The 11025-nt window shown below is 51.9% G+C and overlaps 1 long non-coding RNA gene across 1 annotated transcript; it reads right to left on the minus strand.

Annotated features, from left to right (window-relative positions):
• Positions 1 to 3764: 3764 nt before the first annotated feature.
• LOC142069779 (uncharacterized) lies at positions 3765 to 9832 on the minus strand. Its single transcript, XR_012665735.1, has 3 exons — positions 9757 to 9832; positions 6871 to 6925; positions 3765 to 4057 (listed from the first exon to the last, which is right to left on the minus strand). It is a non-coding gene; the product is annotated as an uncharacterized LOC142069779 (long non-coding RNA).
• Positions 9833 to 11025: the final 1193 nt, after the last annotated feature.

Below are 11025 nucleotides of genomic sequence, written 5' to 3' on the forward strand. Positions count from 1 at the left end.
CTCCAAACTCCTTGGTCTGCTCCCCTCCCGACCCACTCAGGTATGCTGGGTGAGGCGGGGGGGGGGGGGGGTCACTTACCAACACAGAAAGAAAAGGAGTACTTGTGGCACCTTAGAGACTAACCAATTTATTTGAGCATGAGCTTTCGTGAGCTACAGCTCACTTCATCGGATGCCAATGAAGTGAGCTGTAGCTCACGAAAGCTCATGCTCAAATAAATTGGTTAGTCTCTAAGGTGCCACAAGTACTCCTTTTCTTTTTGCGAATACAGACTAACACGGCTGTTACTCTGAAACCTTACCAACACAGCTGTATCAAAGCAACCACCAGGGTAACCTGCATTACAGTAAGTAAAGTGCATGCTGGCCAGCAGAGTCCCCAGCCTGGGCAGTCTGATGCCCACTAACTGGTGGCAGTCACCAACACCAGATGCTGCAGAGAGAGGTGTGTAAAGCCCCCTTAACACATCCAATGGGGCAGTCCTCTGCTGTGTGGGGAGACACCTTCCTGACCCTGGTGAGGAGCTCATGCCCTGAAGCATGAGGATTGAGTGTATTGATCAGCTTATCCTAGCTAGTGTCACTGCAGAGGCGACTCTTGTGCTGGATGGAACTCATACTAAACTCCCTGCCTTCATAGTACCTAGTGTGAAAAAGACCCTTGCATCCTCTGATAAAAGCTGAACAAATAGATACAGTGTTAGACAAAGTAAAGGGCCTGTTTATTCCTAATGGGACAACAGATCCCCACAAATCCTGGGAATGCGAAGCCCCCACTTCCCACTGAAGTCTATTCACTGTGAATGTTCAGGGCCTCTGTACCTTTAAGGCCACAACAACACTTTACCCTTCTCTTATGCTTGTCATCTGAGGACATCAAAGCACTTTGCAGACATTCATTAATGAAGCCCCATGCATGTTAAGGCAGGATCATGATCCCCATTTTGAAGACAGGGAAACTGAGGCACAGAAGTGAAGTGACTTGCCAAGGTGGCTAACGTGGAACTAGAATCCAAGAGCCCTGGTTCCCATTGCCCCAGCCTAACCACAAGCTTACACTCCCTGCACTGCCCTTCGGTTAGTTATATTGCACACAATCCGTCTGTTCTAGAACGTAGCAGCTCTTGTCCCACATCCCTCTGATATGATGATAAATCCTACATCAGTCCTGGGCTGCAACAGCAACAAAGTGGCTGGGACAGAACATTGTCACAGGCCCCACACCTCCTGCTTTGAACATAAAGATCTAGTCTCTGCCTGGGCATTTAGGTAGCAGCAGGAGCCCGTTAGCTCACTCTGCTCCACTGACATTATCTCCTAATTAGGAGTCACGGCAGGATGGAATTATCTGGGGTTAATTCCAATCACCTCCTACACTAATGGCCAATGATACAGCAAAACAAATACCAGGCTTTCCTTACTGGCCCTAGGCATGTGTGAACACACGCATTCAGTGCCTGGGGCAGGCTGGATAGCAGCTCGGCTGTCCCAAATCCTCCTTTTATTCCAGGAACTATCCCCTGGATTCTGGTGTTTCCCTGTTACAGGGTCTGGCAACATTAGCCCCACTCAGCTTGGTAAGCAGAGATTGAGTTCTCACCTCTGCTTCATCCCGACTGCCACCATCCCGACTCCTCGACAGGGGCCCGTTCTCCGTATGTCTGGAAGGAATATCAATTGCATGAAGCTGACTCCCACAGGAGCAGTCATCTCCACCCAAGCCCTCCACACTTCAGTGGGTTAATTCCAGAACTAGTGCCTGGCTCTGTCTGCATTTCTCCCCGGCACTCTGGCCTTCCTGTTGGTCAGGAACCCCTGGCGACAGAAAGGAGCAAGGAAAGGCCAAGTCCGCTGCTCAGCCATTTCATACCAGTGAGTCTGGGCCTCTCTGCCCATACTCAGGTGTGGAGGGACCCTCACTCTTAGTGACTGGCCTTGCACCTACCCCATACGCCTTGGCCTCGCTGCAACCTGCTGTGCACAAGAGGGCTCCAGCCCCATATGCAATTGCTACAGCCAGGGATGCAGCTCTTCCCCATCCAGTGCAGGGGCACATGGGCCAGGATATTTTGGGACCCCAGCACTCTGCCTCCCCTCCCTACCAGTCAAGAGATCTGTCTGTCGAACCAGGGCAGTGGGGGATCAGGCATGTCAAGAAGAGGACGTCCCCTACCCTCCCTGCGAGGAGGAGAGCTCCCAGAACAGGCAGGTTCAGCAGGGACCGGGAAAGGAGCACATGTGGAACCCAAAGAGCAGCCCCTGCACTGACGAGAGAGGAGAGGGCAGGGCAGGGCAGGGCAGGGCAGGGCAGACAATTGAGCAACCAGGGGGCAGAGGAGCATAGTGTGTGCAGTCACCTCGAGCTGTCACAGGCCGGGATTCCCCAGGTGCTGAAATTCACCTGCATCCCACCAGTGTCCCCCTCTCCCGTGCTGGCCTGTGGCAGGAGGTAACCACCAGGCAGGATGATGCCACACCCACCCTGCAGCTGTGGGAGCCAGGGCCTGTTACCTCTGCCTCTGGAGAAACTTCTTCAGCCCATATCCCAACAAGAGGGCCAGGAAGGCGGTCGCACAGACGTAACCCAGGATGGCCCCCCAGCCACTGCTACTGGGGCTCTTGGAGTCCTGGGCCACTGCAAATCCGGACCCTTGGGGGTGAGAGAGACAGGCAGCAGGGTTAGCAATGTCTCTGCTCCAGCACACGAGCCATCAGGAGTCAGTCTCTGCCCAGCCCATGCTGGTGGATGCCCAAGACCTGGGGAGTGGCACATCACCCCAAAGGCATCCAGGAGACGTGGCTGTCTCCTCCCCTTGGTAACAGATTGGTTGGTTCCCACAGGACTGGGGCAGAGATCCATCTCCAGGGAGCACAGCATGGAGCCTGGGGGCTGCACAAACCTGGGGATTTCTGCCCCAGTTCTCACACTTGGTGGCAAACCTGCCAGCACCACACTCGTGCTTGCACATCACTGTGACTGCATAGGGCTGCAGACAGCGTGACCCAGGGGGCCCTTAAGCCAACACAGCCCCATCCTGAAGGGAGGCACTTGGCTCAGGGGAAGGGGAGACTGCCCTCAGCGAAAGGGTGAGCCGATGAGGCTACTGTGAAATTGACCAGTAGCCAAGGGGAGGCATAAGCGAGCAATGGAGGGCGCGTACATCTCCGTCCGGCAGAGGCCACATGCAGCACGGTGTAGTTTTTGAAGATGCTGCTCCGCCCAAACACCCGGATCTCGCAGGTGTACGTCCCACTGTCGTCCGCCTGTACATCCAGCATCCTCACAGAGCCGTCCTTGCGGGCCACATCGCCCAACCACTGCACTCGGTGCTGGAAGCGTCCCACAGGAATGCTGTGGTTACTGTAGTAGTAGAAGACCATCTCCTCCTGCAAGGGGATATGGCTCGTCATGTGACTGGATGCCAATATACTCCCAAGTGTGAACTTAGTTCCTCTGAATATCCCCCCCCAGCTGCTGCTCCTCCCCGCACCCCCACTGCACGCCTCTTCCTGCCCTGGCAGGTCGCTCTTCCGAGGGGAGCAGTATTGCAGCCTACACCCCACTGGCTCTCTGTTGAAAGGCCCAACAAGGGGTCAGTCAGTCCGAGTTGATATGGTGGATTCTGTGACTTGAGCACCTAGGAACTGGGATGAGGTGCCTCCAAATCGCCTCACCCAGTGACCTCAGAACAGCTGTCAGCTAGGAACAGCCTCTCCCCCCGGGCAGAGTTGGAGTTCCATCCCCCTTAAAAATTGCTGCTCTCTCTGAGCTGGGGGTGCTGAACAGTATCTCTGCCCACCCCCCCGGGGCCCTGCTATGCTCTGTGACCAGGCGTCCCGTTCTCCCTGGACCTGTGGTGCTACCCTGGGCCCTTCCTGGCAATTGGACTCACCGCCTGAGTATTGTTTTCTGGCACATGTAGCCAGTCCACTTTGGTCACATTCCAGTCCCCTGGCACCAGACTTTGGAAGAAACATTCCAGCAGGACGGAGTCCCCTAAGCCAGCCTCCAGCTTGGGGCGAGTGATGACCAGGCCAGCCAACACCCCCCCATTCCCTGCAGGCACCAAGGAAGGAAGAGGGATGAGCCCCGAACGGCAGAATGCAGCATGGTGCAGAGAACAGTAGTGCTACCTAGATCAGCCTGGGCCTGCCAGGTGCCTGCTCACCCTCGAAACATCCCTTCCAACCCAAAGAGACCAAGACCCTCCCTGCACCCAGCCTGGCAGACCCTGCTCCCTTCACGCAGGCAGAGTCCTCCCCACTCTCTGACTGCACAAAATGCTGCACCCCCTGAACCAGCTCCTTCACAAAACATCACCGGACATGGGGAGCCAGGGCAGCGCCTTTCCGCCAGAGGGAGGGTCCATTCAGCTGTTTCACTGCCGGAGCCAGCCCTGGGGCCAAGTAGCCCCAGGCTGCTGGCAGAGTCCTGGAGCCTCCTGACCGTGACACCAGAGCCAGCAGAATGGTCTTTCCTTCTCTGCCCTCCCAGCAGCACCGGAGCGGGAGCCCTCTGACCGGGTCGGTGGGGGTGAGGGCATTTGAAAAGACTGGAAGCAACGCCACATGCAGGCCCACTGCTTTGCACATGTCTCAGCTTGTTACGCCCAGGCTGAGGCCTTGTCCCTCCGCAGTCTGAAGCCAGGGTGATGCCGTGATGGGCTGCTGCTAACCTGGCCTCTGGGAGGTGGGCAGAGCTGAGGATAAAGTGCTAGGTCTGCTATTGCCCCCACTTATGGGCACAGCCTCCCCTAGGACCATGCTTCCTATTCACGCCTCATACCCTCCAGGGCAGAGGCCCGTGGTGCAGCCAAGACACAAACTAAATGCTTCTGGCCCAGCCATTCCTCAGGACAGGGTCATTGCAGCGAGCCCCCAGCACTGCTGCCCTGGCACCATGTCCTGGGAAGATCCCTTTTACCAAGTCTTAGGGGTGGAGGGGTTGTCAAAAATTGCACCCCAGGATTCACACTGCGCTGGTGCAAACTGTGACAGGACGAGGCCGCTTTGCTCTTCTCCACAGCAGCAGCCTTAGTGCTGCCAGTCCAGACACTCCGGCTAAGCCGGGCATTGCAGCCCCACGGTGCCGGTTCTCCCCGCAGGGGAATCCTGGCCTCACTTCCTGTCGGCAGAGGCACGGAACAGGAAGTGGGAGAGCGCTCCACGCACGAGCCCCAGCCGTGTTGCTCTTTTGAAGCAGAGGGCTGTGGCTCCTCATGAACTGTTCTCGTGTACCACTGCCTATCACCAGAGTATCGGAGCACGCACAGTCTAACGTAGATGCCCTCCCAGCACCCCTGGGAGGCAGGGCAGAGTTATAATCTCCGTTGTGCAGATGGGAAACGGACACAGAGACTAAGTGACTGGCCCAAGGTCACCCAGGAAGTCTGTGGCAGAGCAGGGATTTGAACCCAGGTCCCCAAGTCTTAAACTAGTTCTCTGACCACGGGACTGGCCTTGCATCCTTGTGGCAAGGGTCATTCCAGCACCCTCAGCCTGGCATAGCACTGGTGCACGGGCTGCATTTAGTGTGTGAATGTCAGTTCTCTCAGCCCTTCCCTCTTTGCTTCCCCACCCATGGCCCTGAAGCTCTCAAACCCAGCTGGCTGTGTCCTCGGCTTGTTTGCACACGCAGTGACACAGCTATTGCTCAGGAGGCTGCTGAAGAGCCCTGGCAGAGGAAACAAACAGAGCCGCGTCAAACTGTCCTAGCCTTCGCTGGCACAAAGTGCAAGCTCTGCAGGGCAGGGGCTAGAGAATGGGGGCAAGGAAAGGACACTAGGGGGCAGAAAAGGCCCCAGAATCAGCAGCAGCCAAACTCTCAGTGCCCCAGAGGCTGTGCAGTTTGAGTGATGACAGAGGGAGGTGGCTGGGTGAGCCGCGCAGAGGGCAGGGGTAAGGTGGGAAGCAACAGGAAATTCCCAGGGGAGGGAAACCACAGGGAAATTACGGGCAGGGTCAAAATGAGCATTAACAGATCTCAGAAGGCAGGGGGCTGATTCTCCCATTCATGCTCCTTAAATACTGGGGATCTTCAGCTGAAGGCGTTAAATCAAAGCCGATCTGATCATGCAGCACGGACTCCTGGCTTTCCTGACACGTTAGCCCTGCTCCCGAGTTGTGGGGGGAGCTGCGTCAGGGCAGAGCCCTTGCGGAGCACAAGGTGCACAGCTGGTACTCTGTAAATAAGAAATGCAAAGTGCTGCTCTTATAGCTGCTGTTTCGCAAACAGGCCTCCTCTGTGGCTGGCTGGGGAGTTTCAGTGAAGAACACTGGGCAAAGGAGGAGCTCAAGGCACCCAGCTGCCTCTGCAGCTCCAAAAATCAATAGCTCGGAGACACTTCCCTGCAGCTGAAACTTGCATTCAGCCCTTCTCTTCCTTCCCACCCTGCTTTATTGCTGGGGCCTGGCTGAGCAAGTGCAGATCCCAGGTCAACGGTACTGCTGCAAGCGGAGGCCAGTGCATGGGAGCCATGCTAGAGTGCCCAGAGTTCAGAGATCAGAGAAATCATGAGCGTTAAGGGGGATGCTCAGCTCATGCCCCTGTATGCCTTCAAAGCACCATGCAAGCACCTTATTAGCTTCCCTGCTGGAGACCTGAGGCACAGGAGAGGTACGTGACTTGCCCCAGGGCCAGGCCACACTGACTCAGCAGCAGGCCTGGAAGAAAGAGTTCCAGGCTCCCAGCCCCATGAGCTCCCTCACAGTGGATGGCCTGGACTCTGAAATTCACGGTCATGAGCGAACACTTCAGTAACGTCTTGTGCGGAAGTTATGGTGGATCTCTAAGCAAAGGCAAGGGCAGGGAAAGTAGGCAGTGTTTCCAGAGGTGAAGGCAAGGGGGGCAAAAGCAGGATCTCTGCTTACCCAGTGACAGCAGTATCCGCACGAGAGTGAGGGCAGGTACCATTCTCATTTCACTCTGAAAAGGGGAGAGACAAGTTAACACAGGCTGCATGGGCCCCTGTTCTCTCCAGGGGATGCACAGCACCTAAGTCACAGCCTTGGCCCAAGCTCCCTCCATTGCTTTAACAAGACGCACACCCAAACCATGGCAAAACAGGGGCCAAGTGGCAGGGGACTTTCTGGCAGTTTGAGTGATGACAGAGGGAGACCGTGCTTTTGAGTTGGTACAAACTCCCTTCAGGTAACAGGCAAGGTTGGAGTCAACCCCAAAGAGCAGAGCTCCAACCTTCAGGGAGCAGTTCCCTCCATCTCTGTCCAGTGATTGTATCGCAGCCACATCCCATTCTATCGCCAACAAGCAGGTGATTCAGAGATGGACGGGGTTGCTGGACTGACACTTCCTTTGCTTTCACTGAGATGGATTTGACCTATACCCCCCCCCCCCCCCCGCACTCATCCTCAGAGTCTCAGGGATTTAGTTTAATGAATCCACCAAGTCCCGCCATTACAACACTCTTTGAAAACCATGAGGCAACTGTCAGATACGTTTCTGGTTTGAGACAACTTTGAGCTACGTGAAGGGGAAGTTGACGAGAACTTATGGTCTGGTTTTAAAATTTCCTTTTGTGTAATGAATTTTCAGCTTGGCTTGAGGCCTAAAGTTTCTGCAGAAATGGGAGGTGGTTAGGTTGGGTTTGTTCGCAGATGCTATGGCAGGTGATAGGAAGTGTTTATGCTGATACTAACAATCCAGATGCATTAATCTTCAGACAATCTCCCTGTTAGAGTGCTCTGGAAAAGTCTGAGCCCCTCTCAATGAGGTCAGATCACACAGTAACACCTTTAGTCACTAGCAACAAAGTGCTGGATTTCAAACAGTGGAAACCTCTATAAGGAGAGCTTCTTTTGGGACACCTGAAATGTCCCATTTTTTACTAAATGAATAAAAAAATGGTAATAACCACTGAAAGTTTGTTCCAGCGGCATTTCTGCACCAGACAGAATTAGCTCTGTGTTTACAGGAACAAATCAGTGGAAGAAGCATTCAGCGTGACACTTTGTGTTCCAAGCGAAGAGAAAAAACGAATGAATACAGGCACACTCAGAGCTGTGCTTTTGCTCAGCATCTGATGATCATCTCTTTCAGAACAAGAAGTTCTTGGGAAACACACACGAGTATCACGGTTGAATCCAAAGCTGGCAGTACCAAGAGTAGCAAATTATACACACACAACACATGCACAGTCTCTCGTATGAGAATTTTGTCTCTCTAAAAAGCACCACTAAATCAGCCTGTTTTTTATTTTGAAAATCTTCTCCCCTTCTGTCTGTCTCTCATTCCTGCAGCCCTGGACAAGCCAGTGCCCCTAAAACAAATTTCAATGCAATTTTGAGATGGGGTTTATCAATCCCCAAGAATCAGGGATGCTAACGGAAAGGAGCTAGAGTAAACCTGCCTCATGTAGTTGGTTTAAAGTAAAGTCGTATTCCGATCGTTCTCAGAGAATAAAGATCATTGCCTTCAGCACTGGCGCAGTGGGAAGCCATGAGTGACAAGTCTGGGGTATTTAGATGGCAAACTCCACGAGGCAGAGTCTCCTTTAAGCTGAACACCCAAACAACAGTAACCAGTGAAAATGAATGGCACACACCTGGGGATTTTAAGACAGAGTGCGCTGGCTCTATGCATGTGCTCTGGAATGGTCTGAAATGATAAAATGCTGGGATAGTACAAAACCAATCGGGAGAGGAAAATTCTACACCAAATCTGGGGATCCTCACTACGAAGGATTTCACCTCTTCTCAGACAGACATCGCTGCAGATTTCTTTTCCTCATTCAACTGTAGTTGCACAGCCCCTTGGAAATTGGTAAAGCCGCTGCAGCTCCTGGAATGGAATCCAGAGCCATCACCAGCTGCCATGGATGCAGAACTGCTTTTGAGATTGAGAAATTAAGACTTTCCAAGCTGTTTAAGTGCTTGGCTAAATACAATGGTATAAAACGGACCCTACCTTCCATTGCCCTCTGTGTGTTTGTAGAATCAAAGTCCAGCTAGCAGTATCAAGGACCTCTGTAATTCTCCTTGCTTGTGCCTCTCAGTAAAGAAATGTTTGTAAAAAGAATTAAGTATTTAGAATCTGCCCATTACAGTTCTGCCCTGAGAGGTCTATCCTGCGGTCAGGGCTTGCTTGGAGCATTGGTTCTTCGTACGTACAATAAACAAAGCAAAGCTCCATGCACACAGCTCCAAAATCCCTGGCTGCAGCATTCCCAGTGCAGGTTGGTCACACTCCTCCTAATTTTCATGTGGGGCTAGGTTGTCATAACAGCATCTCCAGTGAGGCACTTAAATAGGGGACAAGATTCCAGAAGTGCTCACTATCCAGCTGCCCCTATCGTGACGCTTATGGCCAGAGTTTCAAAACATCTCAGCACTTAACAGGCCCCTAACCATTAATCATTGGAGAATCTGACTCTTAGCATCACCAAATCCTCCATCTATTTATTACCTTATTGCTCAGAATCCCATCACTGACTCAGTTTAAGTATTTCTGCACAGCAAATCTGGCAGCAGGTGCTCTGTGTGTTGCAGCTGACAATGGAGTTAGCTCATTGGGGTTCTGTCAAGTACATTATGACACTAAGATATCACAGTCCTTCCATGTGATAACTGTCCCTCGAGAGAACCTTAACACAATGGATTTGGAACCAACAGTGCCCTTCTGTTCTCCTGCTATTGAGCATTGGGAGCTTTCAGCTGCTAGGTAGCTGAGCTCAGAGCATTTAAACATTCCCGAGCTCTGCTCTCAGAAAGAAAATGAATAAAAATTATTCAGATACTCACCAGAGAGTTTGTAGCAGACCTCCAGCTTCTCACGCGAAGTGTTCTCCGCTGACTAATTCAGAGACCTACCAGAGCCTCTACGATGGCCTAAGTGAATCAGATGCTTGAGGTTGCACGTGCCGTAGCTCGGTTTCAGATCTCTTGTTTGTCCCATTTGCAGGGAGATGGTCGCTTTTAAGTTAAAAGGGGAAGGTGCTGATAGTCAGAATGCAGAAAGGGTTTTGGTGATCAAAGGGGAAGAGGGTTGTAGACAGATGCTTGTAGATACACACAGCACTCACATTACCAGGGGAAAAGCGGCTATCCACAGACTTAGAATGTGCCTGAACCCCAAACTTTTAATCACAGCAGACAGCTCCAATCAAGTCTACTATACAACATGTCCTCCTAAATGGGGCCACAGATTCTCAAAATCCAGCTCCCTGGCCTCCCCTTACTCTTAGCCCGAGCTCCTGGGACAAAGGAAGTTATAAAATAACCAGCTCAAGGAGGGAGGAGGCTTGGAACCCCAATGCATACGGTTGCCGTATGAGTAGTATAGCCCAGCTTGTGTCTTTGTGCCAAGAAGCCGCTATTTAAATGGTAACTTTAGGAAGTCATGTGTTTGATGTCATGCCACTAGCTTTACTGTTTAGATTCTGAATGGAAAGGCAGGATACTTGGCATACACAGTTATCTGCTCTGTTGACAATTACCTTCTCCACCCTAACTCCCAATTTCAACAGCATTGTGATCGGGGTCCTAGCGGGGAGCCAACGATGGTCACTCAATTAGGGTGACCTGCAAAGAATGGGGCAGACAATCCCCATAAAGCTGGTGGATATTCCAATACTTAGATTCACCACGCCAGCACAAAACAGCTTATTACCTTACTGGTTACTCAGAAGTTCAAACAACACAGTTCCCTCAGGCCTCCATCCAGGTACCCACATCAAATATGATGACCATTTCTGTAAATCTTATTTCCTCATATTAAAAAAGCGTTCTACCAATCCCAAAGGATCAGACACATTACCTCTCAGGTTAATGAATAGTCCAGATCTTACCCAAATACATGCTACAGCCTATTCTTATTAATTAAACTAAACTTTATTAAAAAACAAGAGAGAGTCTGGTTAAAAGTTCAATATGCATACAGACATGAGTTCAATTCATTGAGGTTCAGATTCATAGCAGAGATGGTGAGCTTTGTAGTTGCAAAGAGGTCTTTCAGAAATAGTTCACAGGTTATAGTCCAATGTCCAAATATCATATTCAGGGCATACCAGC

Source organism: Caretta caretta, chromosome 22 (assembly GCF_965140235.1).
Source record: "Caretta caretta isolate rCarCar2 chromosome 22, rCarCar1.hap1, whole genome shotgun sequence".
In the NCBI taxonomy this organism is placed as follows: Eukaryota; Metazoa; Chordata; order Testudines; family Cheloniidae; genus Caretta; species Caretta caretta.